Source organism: Triticum urartu, chromosome 2A, assembly GCF_056163025.1.
Source record: "Triticum urartu cultivar PI428250 chromosome 2A, HENAU_Tu73, whole genome shotgun sequence".
Classification (NCBI taxonomy): domain Eukaryota; kingdom Viridiplantae; phylum Streptophyta; class Magnoliopsida; order Poales; family Poaceae; genus Triticum; species Triticum urartu.
Window position 1 is genome coordinate 678,933,554 of NC_141874.1, and position 15,428 is coordinate 678,948,981.

A 15,428-nucleotide genomic window follows, 5' to 3' on the forward strand; every position below is an offset into this window, starting at 1 on the left:
GAGACGAGTTCAGGCACATCATGCATCTATACAATGCAAAGCTTATATGGGACTGGATCTCTGATGTTTATGAAGGTCATCAAATGCGTCAGGACCCCTGGTTCCTTGAATTCAAAGAGTCGCTCAAATCAATGACTCGCGAACCCGAGCCATCTTCTCCTACCTACTGCTTCATGGCACGTGGTGCCAAGGTAAACTCACGCGATGCTTACTTTCAAACATCCAGTAAAGATGACTCTGAATGTGAATCTAAACCTAGCTACAAAACACTTGCTAAAATTGCAACTGAACAACAAACTGCTATGGAACATATTCAAAAGTTGCTAGACAATAGTGATGACCTGCTGGACGCTGAAATGAATCGGACTCAATCCTTAAGTGAATACATTAAAAATCTTCACGTTAAGTACGAGGAACTTGAAAGTCATCATGAAACTCTGTCAGCCACTCATGAGAAGCTATGCTACGATTATCTTCAAAGGAAGCAAGAACTTGAGAATCTGAGAGCGTCTCATGAATACCTTCATAAGGAGAGCGATTCACTTCGCGCCCAACAGACCAGTTCCGCTCAGGAAGACTTTGAGCCACCATATTTAAAATGTCTTGAGCGTGATAATGTTGTCTCTGTTGCTGAATGTTCTACTACTGCTAGTGTTGTAATATCTTCAACTGCTGATGTGGTAACTAACCCCTCTTCTGAGGATACCACTACTATTGCAAGATGAGAATGCTAGGTTGAAGACATTGCTTGAAACGGGGATGTACAAAAGCCTCAAAGGGCATCAGACACTATGTGATGTCCTCAAGAAACAGATTTTGAATTAAAACCCTAGGAAAGAGGGTGTTGGGTTCGAGAGGAAAATGAATGTTGATGGTTCATACTGGAAGCCTGAGCAGTACCCCAAAACCACATGGGTTGCTGCAAAGGAACCTTCAGTGGACCCATCTACCTTATCTGGCTTCAATTGTGCTAACCCTATTATCATTGATGAATCCTTTGATGCAAACTATAAACTGTTCAAGAATCAGAATGGTGAAGTGTTTGCTAGGTATATTGGTACTAACTGCAGGAATGGACCACCCCTGAAGAAGATCTGGGTCCCCAAAAGCTGTCTTGAGAAGCTTCCTGTGAATGTCATCATGACACCACCTGGGAAGAAGACAAACCCCAGACCAAAGGCTTCATATGGTCCAAAGGCTTTATATAGACAGAGGACCCACCAGGGTTACCCTAACACCAATGTTTTGCAGGGAAACCATACTCAGACTTATGAATATGAGCGCGTTTCATCAAACCGCTATGTTCACAAGACCAAGAACTTTTCTGCTTATTCTTATGAGTATTATTCACCTCCTGCAAGGCTATTTGCTAGGGCTCCAAAGCCAAAATTCTCAGATGCTACACTTAGACTCATTGCTTCTAAGCCACCCGTGAAGATGTGGGCGGTTAAGAAGAATTAACTCTCTTTTGCAGGGAAAGGTCTCCAGTCAGAAATCAAAGGCTTCTGATGCTTATGCTGGGGACCTAAAACATCTTGTGGGATGCAAGATAAAATGGCAAAATGGTCTTACTATGTATTTCGTCCCAGGATTTCTTGACAATCATTCTATCTACCCGAACAAGGACCTGAACTTTGATAGTATGATTGTTCGTCAAATGTTTATGCTTCACACTTCTATTTGTGAAGCCTATCCCCCAAACTGCACTGCAGGGTACGACTCTAATGGCTACTGAGTGGATTATGGACAGGGGATGCACTAACCACATGACTGGTGATCGAAGTCTTCTAATGGATTCAACCCTATGTCCATCTGACAAAAGTCACATCACATTTGCTAACACTGGTAGAAGCAAGGTATTGGGCCTAGGTAGAGTTGCAATCTCAAAGGATCAGCACATGGATAAAGTGATGCTTATTGAATCCCTTGGTTTCAACTTACACTACTGCAACGAGCTCCTAAACAAACGGTTTAAAACCCCTTTCCGCAACGGCATCTGGAACCGTCTCCAAGTTAGTGTGGGCGATAGGGGGGTCCTGAAGGAAATATGCCCTAGAGGCAATAATAAAGTTATTATTTATTTCCTTATATCATGATAAATGTTTATTATTCATGCTAGAATTGTATTAACCGGAAACATAATACATGTGTGAATAGATAGACAAACAGAGTGTCACTAGTATGCCTCTACTTGACTAGCTCGTTAATCGAAGATGGTTATGTTTCCTAACCATAAACAAAAGAGTTGTTATTTGATTAATGAGATCACATCATTAGGTGAATGATCTGATTGACATGACCCATTCCATTAGCTCAGCACCCGATCGTTTAGTATGTTGCTATTGCTTTCTTCATGACTTATACATGTTCCTATGACTATGAGATTATGCAACTCCCGTTTGCCGGAGGAACACTTTGTGTGCTACCAAACGTCACAACGTAAATGGGTGATTATAAAGGTGCTCTACTGGTGTTTCCAAAGGTACATGTTGGGTTGGCGTATTTCGAGATTAGGATTTGTCACTCCGATTGTCGGAGAGGTATCTCTGGGCCCTCTCGGTAATGCACATCACATAAGCCTTGCAAGCATTGCAACTAATGAGTTAGTTGAGAGATGATGTATTAGGAAACGAGTAAAGAGATTTGCCGGTAACGAGATTGAACTAGGTATTGAGATACCGACGATCGAATCTCGGGCAAGTAACATACCGATGACAAAGGGAACAACGTATGTTGTTATGCGGTCTGACCGATAAAGATCTTCGTAGAATATGTAGGAGCCAATATGAGCGTCCAGGTTCCGCTATTGGTTATTGACCGGAGACGTGTCTCGGTCATGTTTACATTGTTCTCGAACCCGTAGGGTCCGCACGCTTAAGGTTTTCGATGATAGTTATATTATGAGTTTATGAGTTTTGATGTACTGAAGTTAGTTCGGAGTCCCGAATGTGATCACGGACATGATGAGGAGTCTCAAAATGGTCGAGACATAAAGATTGATATATTGGATGGCTATATTCGGACACCGGAAGTGTTCCGGGTGATTTCGGAGAAAACCGGAGAGCCGGAGGGTTACCGGAACCCCCTAGGGAGAAGTAATGGGCCATATGGGTCTTAGTGGAGAGAGAGAGGGGCTGCTAGAGGTGGGCCACACGCCTCCTCCCCCTGGTCCGAATTGGACTAGGAGAGGGGGGGGGGGGCGGCGCCCCCCTTTCCCTCTCCCTCCCCACTTCTTTCCCCCTCCTAGTAGGAGTCCTACTCCTACTAGGAGGAGGACTCCTCCTGGCGCGCCTATAGGGGCCGGCCGGCCTCCTCCCCTTGCTCCTTTATATACGGGGGCAGGGGGGCACCCCTAGACACAAAAGTTGATCTTCATGATTGTTCCTTAGCCGTGTGCGGTGCCCCCCTCCACCATATTCCACCTCGGTCATATTGTAGCGGTGCTTAGGCGAAGCCCTGCGACAGTAGTACATCAAGATCGTCACCATGCCGTCGTGCTGACGGAACTCTTCCCCGACGCTTTGCTGGATCGGAGCCCGGGGATCGTCATCGAGCTGAACGTGTGCTAGAACTCGGAGGTGCCGTAGTTTCGGTGCTTGATCGGTCGGGCCGTGGAGACGTACGACTACATCAACCAAACGCTTCCGTTGTCGATCTACAAGGGTACATAGATCACACTCTCCCCTCTCGTTGCTATGCATCACCATGATCTTGCGTGTGCGTAGGAATTTTTTTGAAATTACTACGTTCCCCAACAGTGGCATCCGAGCCTAGGTTTTATATGTTGATGTTATATGCACGAGTAGAACACAAGTGAGTTGTGGGCGATATAAGTCATACTGCTTACCAACATGTCATACTTTGGTTCGGTGGTATTGTTGGACGAAGCGGCCCGGACCGACATTACGCGTACGCTTACGCGAGACCGGTTCTCCCAACGTGCTTTGCACATAGGTGGCTTGCGGGTGACAGTTTCTCCAACTTTAGTTGAACCGAGTGTGGCTACGCCCGGTCCTTGCGAAGGTTAAAACAGCACCAACTTGACAAACTATTGTTGTGGTTTTGATGCGTAGGTAAGATTGGTTCTTGCTTAAGCCCATAGCAGCCACGTAAAACTTGCAACAACAAAGTAGAGGACGTCTAACTTGTTTTTGCAGGGCATGTTGTGATGTGATATGGTCAAGACATGATGCTAAATTTTATTGTATGAGATGATCATGTTTTGTAACCGAGTTATCGGCAACTGGCAGGAGCCATATGGTTGTCGCTTTATTGTATGCAATGCAATCGCGCTGTAATGCTTTACTTTAACACTAAGCGGTAGCGATAGTCGTGGAAGCATAAGATTGGCGAGACGACAATGATGCTACGATGGAGATCAAGGTGTCGCGCCGGTGACGATGGTGATCACGACGGTGCTTCGAAGATGGAGATCACAAGCACAAGATGATGATGGCCATATCATATCACTTATATTGATTGCATGTGATGTTTATCCTTTATGCATCTTATCTTGCTTTGATTGACGGTAGCATTATAAGATGATCTCTCACTAATTATCAAGAAGTGTTCTCCCTAAGTATGCACCATTGCGAAAGTTCTTCGTGCTGAGACACCACGTGATGATCGGGTGTGATAGGCTCTATGTTCAAATACAACGGGTGCAAAATAGTTGCACATGCGGAATACTCAGGTTATACTTGACGAGCCAAGCATATACAGATATGGCCTCGGAACACGGAGACCGAAAGGTCAAGCGTGAATCATATAGTAGATATGATCAACATAGTGATGTTCACCAATGAAACTACTCCATCTCACGTGATGATCGGACATGGTTTAGTTGATTTGGATCATGTAATCACTTAGAGGATTAGAGGGATGTCTATCTAAGTGGGAGTCCTGAATTAATATGATTAATTGAACTTAAATTTATCATGAACTTACTCCTGGTAGTATTTTGCAAATTATGTTGTAGATCAATAGCTCACGTCGTTGCTTCCCTGTGTTTATTTTGATATGTTCCTAGAGAATATTGTGTTGCAAGATGTTAGTAGCAATGATGCGGATTGGATCCATGATCTGAGGTTTATCCTCATTGCTGCACAGAAGAATTATGTCCTTGATGCACCGCTAGGTGACAGACCTATTGCAGGAGCAGATGCAGACGTTATGAACATTTGGCTAGCTCAATATGATGACTACTTGATAGTTTAGTGCACCATGCTTAATGGCTTAGAATCGGGACTTTAAAGACGTTTTGAACGTCATGGACCATATGAGATGTTCCAGGAGTTGAATTTAATATTTCAAGCAAATACCCGAGTTGAGAGATATAAAGTCTCCAACAAGTTCTATAGCTAAAAGATGGAGGAGAATCGCTCAACTAGTGAGCATGTGCTCAGATTGTCTGGGTACTACAATCGCATGAATCAAGTGGGAGTTAATCTTCCAGATAAGATAGTGATTGACAGAATTCTCTAGTCACCATCACCAAGTTAGTAGAACTTCGTGATGAACTATAGTATGCAAGGGATGACGAAAACGACTCCCAAGCTCTTCATGATGAAATCGATGAAGGTAGAAATCAAGAAAGAGCATCAAGTGTTGATGGTTGACAAGATCACTAGCTTCAAGAAAAGGGCAAAGGAAAAAAGGGGAACTTCAAGAAGAACAGCAAGCAAGTTGCTTCTCAAGTGAAGAAGCCCAAGTCTGGTCCTAAGCCTGAGACTAAGTGCTTCTACTACAAAGGGACTGGTCACTGGAAGCGGAACTACCCGAAGTGATTGGCGGATAAGAAGTATGGCAAAGTGAACATAAGTATATTTGATATACATATTATTGATGTGTACTTTACTAGTGTTTATAGCAACCCCTCAGTATTTGATACTAGTTCAGTTGCTAAGATTAGTAACTCGAAACGGGAGTTGCAGAATAAACAGAGACTAGTTAAGGGTGGAGTGATGATATGTATTGGAAGTGGTTCCAAGATTGATATGATCATCATCGCACACTCCCTATACTTTCAGGATTAATGTTGAACCTAAATAAGTGTTATTTGGTGTTTGCGTTGAGCGTAAATATGATTTGATCATGTTTATTGTAATACGGTTATTCATTTAGGTAAGAGAATAAATTGTTGTTCTGTTTACATGAATAAAACCTCATATGGTTACACACCCAATGTAAATAGTTCATTGGATCTCGATCGTAGTGATACACATAATCATAATATTGAAACCAAAAGATGCAAAGTTAATAATGATAGTGCAACTTATTTGTGGCACTGCCGTTTAGGTCATATTGGTGTAAAGCGCATGAAGAAACTCCATACTAATGGGCTTTTGGAATCACTTGATTATGAATCAGTTGATGCTTGCGAACCATGCCTCATAGGCAAGATGACCAAGACTCCGTTCTTCGGAACAATGGAGCGAGCAACAGATTTGTTGGAAATCATACATACTGATGTATGTGGTCCGATGAATATTGAGGCTCGCGACAGGTATCATTATTTTCTGATCTTCACAGATGATTTGAGCAGATATGAGTATATCTACTTGATGAAACATAAGTCTAAAACATTTGAAAAGTTCAAATAATTTCAGGGTGAAGTGGAAAATCATGGTGACAAGAAAAGAAAAGGTTTCTACGATCTGATCGCAGAGACAAATATTTGAGTTACGAGTTTGGTCTTCAATTAAAACATTGTGGAATAGTTTCACAAACTCATGCCACCTGGAACACCACAGCATAATGGTGTGTCCGATCATCATAACCGTACTTTATTGGATATAGTGCAATCTATGATGTCCCTTACCGATCTACCACTATCGTTTTAGGGTTATGCATTAGAGACAACTGCATTCACGTTGAAAGGGCACCATCTAAATCCGTTGAGATGACACAATCTGAATTATGGTTTGGCAAGAAACCAAAGTTGTCGTTTCTTAAAGTTTTGGGTTGTGATGCTTATGTGAAAAAGTTTCATCCTGATAAGCTCAAACCCAAATCAGAGAAATATGTCTTCATAGGATACCCAAAGGAGACTGTTGGGTACACCTTCTATCACAAATCCGAAGGCAAGACATTCGTTGCTAAGAATGGATCCTTTCTAGAGAAGGAGTTTCTCTCAAAAGAAGTGAGTGGGAGGAAAGTAGAAAACTTGATAAGGTAATTGTACCTTCTCCCTTATTGGAAAGTAGTTCATCACAGAAATCTGTTCTTGTGACTACTACACCAATTAGTGAGGAAGCTAATGATGATGATCATGTAACTTTAGATCAAGTTACTACCGAATCTCGTAGGTAAACCAGAGTGAGATCTGCACCAGAGTGGTACGGTAATCCTGTTCTGGAAGTCATGTTACTAGACCATGACGAACTTGCAAACTATGAGGAAGCGATGATGAGCCCAGATTCTGCGAAATGGTTTGAGGCCATGAAATCTGAGATATGATCCATGTATGATAACAAAGTATGGACTTTGATGAATTTGCCCGATGATCGGCAAGCCATAGAAAATAAATGGATCTTCAAGAGGAAGACGGACGCTGATAGTAGTGTTACTATCTACAAAGCTAGACTTGTCGAAAAAGGTTTTTGACAAAGTTCAAGGTGTTGACTACGATGAAATTTTCTCACTCGTAGCGATGCTTAAGTCTGTCCAAATCATGTTAGCAATTGCCGCATTTTTATGAAATATGGCAAATGGATAAACAAAACTACATTCCTTAATGGATTTAAAGAAGAGTTGTATATGATGCAACCAGAAGGTTTTGTCAATCCTAAAGGTGCTAACAAAATATGCAAGCTCCAGCGATCCATCTATGGACTGGTGCAAGCATCTCGGAGTTGGAATATACGCTTTGATAAGTTGATCAAAGCATATAGTTTTATACAGACTTGCGGTGAAGCCTGTATTTACAAGAAAGTGAGTGGGAGCACTACAACATTTCTGATAAGTGTATGTGTATGACATATTGTTGATCGGAAATAATGTAGAATTATTCTGCAAGGCATAAAGGAGTGTTTGAAAGGATTTTTTCAAAGAAAACCTCGGTGAAGCTGCTTAAATATTGAGCATCAAGATCTATAGAGATAGATCAAGACGCTTGATAAGTTTTTTTTCAATGAGTACATACCTTGACAAGATTTTGAAGTAGTTCAAAAATGGAACAGTCAAAGAAAGAGTTCTTGGCTGTGTTACAAGGTATGAAATAGAGTAAGACTCAAAGCCTGACCACGACAGAAGATAGAAAGAGAATGAAAGTCATTCCCTATGCCTCAGCCATAGGTTCTATAAAGTATGCCATGATGTGTACCAGATCTATTGTATACCCTACACTGTGTTAAGCAAGGGAGTACAATAGTGATCTAAGAGTAGATCACTGGACATTGGTCAAAATTATCCTTACTGGAATAAGCAAATATTTCTCGATTATGGAGGTGACAAAAGGTTCGTCGTAAAAGGTTACGTCGATGCAAGTTTTGACACAGATCTGGATGACTCTAAGTCTCGATCTAGATACATATTGAAAGTGGGAGCAATTAGCTAGAGTAGCTCCGTGCAGAGCATTGTAGACATAGAATTCGCAAAATACTTATGGATCTGTATGTGACAGACCCGTTGACTAAAATTATCTCACAAGCAAAACATGATCACACCTTAGTACTCTTTGGGTGTTAATCACATAAATGATGTGAACTAGATTATTGACTCTAGTAAACCCTTTGGGTATAGATCACATGACGATGTGAACTATGGGTGTTAATCACATGGTGATGTGAACTCTTAGTGTTGAATCACTGGCAATGTGAACTAGATTATTGACTCTAGTGCAAGTGGGAGACTGAAGGAAATATGCCCTAGAGGAAATAATAAAGTTATTATTTATTTCCTGATATCATGATAAATGTTTATTATTCATGCTAGAATTGTATTAACCGGAAACATAATACATGTGTGAATACATAGACAAACAGAGTGTCACTAGTATGCCTCTACTTGACTAGCTCGTTAATCGAAGATGGTTATGTTTCCCAACCATAAACAAAAGAGTTGTTATTTGATTAACGAGATCACATCATTAGGTGAATGATCTGATTAACATGACCCATTCCTTTAGCTTAGCACCCGATCGTTTAGTATGTTGCTATTGCTTTCTTCATGACTTATACATGTTCCTATGACTATGACATTATGCAACTCCCGTTTGCCGGAGGAACACTTTGTGTGCTACCAAACGTCACAACGTAAATGGGTGATTATAAAGGTGCTCTACAGGTGTCTCCAAAGGTACATGTTGGGTTGGCGTATTTCGAGATTAGGATTTGTCACTCCGATTGTCGGAGAGGTATCTCTGGGCCCTCTCGGTAATGCACATCACATAAGCCTTGCAAGCATTGCAACTAATGAGTTAGTTGCGAGATGATGTATTACGAAACGAGTAAAGAGACTTGCCGGTAACGAGATTGAACTAGGTATTGAGATACCGACGATCGAATCTCGGGCAAGTAACATACCGATGACAAAGGGAACAAAGTATGTTGTTATGCGGTCTGACCGATAAAGATCTTCATAGAATATGTAGGAGCCAATATGAGCATCCAGGTTCCGCTATTGGTTATTGACCGGAGACGTGTCTCGGTCATGTCTACATTGTTCTCGAACCCGTAGGGCCCGCACGCTTAAGGTTTTCGATGATAGTTATATTATGAGTTTATGAGTTTCGATGTACCGAAGTTAGTTCGGAGTCCCGGATGTGATCACGGACATGACGAGGAGTCTCGAAATGGTCGAGACATAAAGATTGATATATTGGACAGCTATATTCGGACACCGGAAGTGTTTCGGGTGATTTCGGAGAAAACCCGAGAGCCGGAGGGTTACCGGAACCCCCTCAGGAGAAGTAATGGGCCATATGGGCCTTAGTGGAGAGAGAGAGGGGCTGCCAGAGGTGGGCCACGCGCCTCCTCCCCCCTAGTCCGAATTAGACTAGGAGAGGGGGGGGCGGCGCCCCCCTTTCCCTCTCCCTCCCCACTTCTTTCCCCTCCTAGTAGGAGTCCTACTCCTACTAGGAGGAGGACTCCTCCTGGTGTGCCTATAGGGGCCGGCCGGCCTCCTCCCCTTGCTCCTTTATATACGGGGGCAGGGGCACCCCTAGACACACAAGTTGATCTTCATGATCGTTCCTTAGCCGTGTGCGGTGCCCCCCTCCACCATATTCCACCTCGGTCATATTGTAGCGGTGCTTAGGCGAAGCCCTGCGACAGTAGTACATCAAGATCGTCAGCACGCCGTCGTGCTGACGGAACTCTTCCCCGACGCTTTGCTGGATCGGAGCCCGGGGATCGTCATCGAGCTGAACGTGTGCTAGAACTCGGAGGTGCCGTAGTTTCGGTGCTTGATCGGTCGGGCCGTGGAGACGTACGATTACATCAACCAAACGCTTCCGTTGTCGATCTACAAGGGTACGTAGATCACACTCTCCCCTCTCGTTGCTATGCATCACCATGATCTTGCGTGTGCGTAGGAATTTTTTTTTGAAATTACTACGTTCCCCAACAGGTCCTTCCCACACGAGCCAGAAACCATCAGGGATATGCCCTCTTGGCACACACGTTCGACAAAATGAGGTCGTGTGTGACCGGCGAGCGCTCAAATACGGAAATACGTACAATAGAGCTAAAAAATTCAACTATACGGTGAAATTGTTTTCGGTCGCAAGTACATCCCACACAGTCAGTCCCCGCTAAATGTTTCCATTCATATGTACATCCCACACAGTCGCTCGATGGAAAACATTTCCGTTCGCAGGTACATCACACACAATTTTTCCTGTTAAATCGCTTGCGTTATTGAATATATCACACACGGCCCGTGGTAGAAACTGTGTGGCAAAGGCTGTCCATCACACATAGTTTTCATGTGGTAAACGTTTGTGCAAGGTGGCCTAACAGAAACAATTTTCAAGAGAAAGTCGTGTGTGATTGTTCATTGATCCAACACGGTTTATTCCTAGAAACTATGTGCATTGCCTGAGGTCATCGCTCACGGTATTTTTTAACTACCGTTTGCAATAGCAAAACCCAATTAGCAGGCTAATTATCCAATTATTCATAATCCATTTATTAATCTAATTGACAGTTCATATTTAGCACACAATATATTTCATTTTCATAATTGAAATACATCAAAGTACAACATCATATAGCTTCAGCACTCAGCTACCCCATTACACAACTACACTAGGACCAAGTTTCACATGCAACATCTATAACCTTTCGAAATTAGCATCATAGACAGTACATAGACAGATATATCTCATCTGGAAAACTGCTGAAGCAGAAGGCAAATATTGAGCCTTCATTGATGTTGAAGGTCTTTGTAACTTTAGGCTAGTGCCTTTGGATGATTGACCGTCCATCCTTCGTCCTCTTCAGGAACACTTCAATATTGAACCGTGGGTGTTGTATGAATACCTTCCTCGCCTCCTAACCATAGAGGTGGTTTGAGAGGTAATCATCAGTGAACTGCTTTGGAAAGGCCTGAAAACAAGGATGTGCATAAATATCTTCTCTATATTGATAATGGGGCAAAGGAATAAAAAAGGCAACACTACCAAAAAAGACACATCCATGACATTTTGGGCCGAACGCATTTTTTTCTATCATACATATGACACTTCTATGACGATAGTTGTGACAAAACCCGGTATCATCATAGATGTGGTGGGCTCCTACTTCTATGACAAAAAATCATGACAGAAAATGGGCTTTTCGTCCTGGGCGGGCCGGAGACATAGCTGCATGACATTCTTTGGGCCGTCCATGATGGAAAAAACCGTGGTAGAAGCGAGGGGGAGGAAAATTTCGGGGAGTTCCTGGTTACGGTGGGAGGTCGGGGGCCGAGCGATGCGCATTTCTCTCGTACACGTACACGTGTGTGTGCGAGGTGTTGGCTCTAACTGAACCCGAGCGATGCGTTAGGCTCTAACTGAACCCGAGCGATTGCACTGCAGGCTATGCGTTACTGAACCCGAGCGATCGATCGATGGCTGTTAACTGAACCCGATCGAGCGATTCCTTCGCTACTACTGCTAACTGAAGCCGATCGATTGGATGAACAGTGAGCGTTGCGGGGGGAGGGGGTTGGATGAACAGTGAGCGGTGGCATTGCCTCTGGATGAACAGGACCCCGTGGTGTGGAGGGCTGGATGAACAGTAGACGGTGGAGGGGTGCCCATGGAGGGGTGGTTGAACAGGACCCCGTGGTGTGGAGGGCTGGATGAACAGCAGACGGTGGAGGGGTGCCCGTGGAGGGGTGGTCGAATAGTAGCCGGTGGAGTACCGCGCGGTGGAGGCTCGATGAACAGGAGCCCGTGGAGGCTGGAGGAGGTCGACGGTAGCCCGTGGAGGCTGGAGGAGGTCGACGGTTGCCCGTGGAGGCTGGAGGAGGTCGACAGTGGAGATGAACAGTATCCCGTGGAGTCCCGTTTTGCGGTACGCCACACCCCTCCCGATGAACAGGACCCTCGTTTCGACCGTTGGAGGTCCGTTTCGTCTGTTTTGCGGTATGCCACACCCCTCCCGATCAACAGGACCCTCGTTCGACCGTAGGAGGTCTGTTTCGTCCATTTTGTGGTACGCCACACCCCTCCCGATCAACAGAACCCCCATTTCGACCGTAGGAGGTCCGTTTCCTCCGTTTTGTGGTACGCCAGGCCTCATTTCCATCGCCTGTTCCGTCCAAGCCCTCCCGATGAACACGACCACACATTTCGTTCCGACCCAGCCGGTTGGCTCCCACGTGTTCCGTTGCCTCCCGATGAACACGACGCATTCCGTTGCCTCCCCATGAACACGACGCATTCTGTTTGAGGGAGTCCCGAATTAGGGGGTGTCCGGATAGCCGGACTATACCTTCGGCCAGACTCCTGGACTATGAAGATACAAGATTGAAGACTTCGTCCCATGTATGGAAGGGACTTTCCTTGGCGTGGAAGGCAAGCTTGGCGATACGGATATGTAGATCTCCTACCATTGTAACCGACTCTGTGTAACCCTAGCCCTCTCTGGTGTCTATATAAACCGGAGGGTTTTAGTCTGTAGGACGAACAACAATCATACCATAGGCTAGCTTCTAGGGTTTAGCCTCTCTGATCTCGTGGTAGATCTACTCTTGTACTACCCATATCATCAATATTAATCAAGCAGGACGTAGGGTTTTACCTCCATCAAGAGGTCCCGAACCTGGGTAAAACATCGTGTCCCCTGCCTCCTGTTACCATCCGGCCTAAACGCATAGTTCGGGACCCCCTACCCGAGATCCGCCGGTTTTGACACCGACATTGGTGCTTTCATTGAGAGTTCCTCTGTGTCGTCACTTTTAGGCCCGATGGCTTGTCCGATCATCAACAGCGATGCGATCCAGGGTGAGACTTTTCTCCCCGGACAGATCTTCGTATTTGGCGGCTTTGCACTGCGGGCCAATTCGCTTGGTCATCTGGAGCAGATCGAAAGCTACGCCCCTGGCCATCAGGTCAGATTTGGAAGTTTGAACTACACGGCTGACATCCGCGGAGACTTGATCTTCAACGGATTCGAGCCACACTCGAGCGCGCCACACTGTCATGATGGGCATGATCTAGCTCTGCCGCCGAACAGTGCCCTGGAGGCCACACCTGTGTCCGCTCCGACCCCTAGCTCTGAGCCGATCACACCAATCGAGGATGGGTGGTTAGACACCGCCTCGGGGGCTGCAATCTCTACGATGATCGAGCCGAACACCAGCCCTATTCTCTGCGAAGCCCGTGACTCCAAGGAGCCGGACTCCTCTCCTGACTCCAAGCCCTCCGCGCCCCTACTGATTGAACCCGATTGGGCGCCGATCATGGAGTTCACCGCCGCGGACATCTTTCAGCACTCGCCCTTCGGCGATATTCTGAATTCACTAAAGTCTCTCTCTTTATCAGGAGAGCCCTGGATGGACTAAGTTCAGCAAGGTTGGGATGCGGATGATGAAGAAATTCAAAGCCCACCCACCACCCACTTCGTAGCCACTGTCGATGATTTAACCGACATGCTCGACTTCGACTCCGAAGACATCGACGGTATGGACGCCGATGCAGGAGACGATCAAGAACCAGCGCCTATAGGGCACTGGAAAGCCACCTCGTCGTATGATATATACATGGTGGACACCCCAAAAGAAGGCAATGGCGATGGAACAGCGGAGGATGACCCCTCCAAGAAGCAGCCTAAGCGCCGGCGTCAGCAGCGCCACTCTAAATCCCGCCAAAGCAAAAATGGTGATTCCGGCACGGGAGATAATAACACCCCGGATAGTGCCGAAGACAACCACCTCCAGCAAGATTCAGCACAGGAAGATAGAGAAGCCAGCCCTCATAAGAGAGCGGCAGACAGAGAGGTCGAGGACGACGATAATTATATGCCACCCTCCGAAGACAAGGCAAGCCTCGACGACGACGAATTTGTCATGCCGGAGGATCCCGTCGAACAAGAGCGTTTCAAACGCGAGCTTATTGCCACGGAGAGCAGCCTAAAGAAAAACAGCAACAGCTTAGAGCTGATCAAGATTTGCTAGCCAACAGATGGACTGAAGTCCTTGCGGCCGAAGAGTATGAACTCGAACGCCCCTCCAAGAGCTACCCAAAGCGTAGGTTGCTACCCCAATTAGATGAGGAAGCACCTAAACCTACATCACCAGCGCATGATGCGGCCAACCGGCCACCCCGTGGCCGCAACAGAGAGGCCTATCGGCCCTCCACTCAAGCCGCACCCCGGCGCCGCTCAAAAAATACCAAGGCATGGGAAAATGCGCCAGACCTGCGAGATATATTGGAGGACAAGCCAAGGCAAACAAGATCGATCTACGGATCACGTGGGCTCCCCACGGCACGAGACGGTACTCGTCACGCCGGATACAGTAAATCCGGCTGGGCCGAACACAGTAGAGAAAGCTCGTTTGAGCTGCGTCGTGATATAGCCCAATATAGAGGTGCCGCACACCCACTATGCTTCATAGATGAAGTAATGGATCATCAAATCCCCGAGGGTTTCAAACCCGTGAACATCGAATCATACGATGGCACAACAGACCCTGCGGTATGGATCGAGGACTATCTCCTTCATATCCACATGGCCCGCGGTGATGACCTACACACCATCAAGTACCTCCCGCTCAAGCTTAAAGGACCAGCTCGGCATTGGCTTAACAGCTTGCCAGCAGAATCAATTGGTTGTTGGGAGGACTTGTAAGCCGCATTCCTCGACAATTTCCAGGGCACTTATGTGCGACCACCAGACGCCGATGACCTAAGCGACATAATTTAGCAGCCAGAGGAATCGGCCAGACAATTCTGGACATGGTTCCTAACCAAGAAAAATCAAATCGTCGACTGTCCG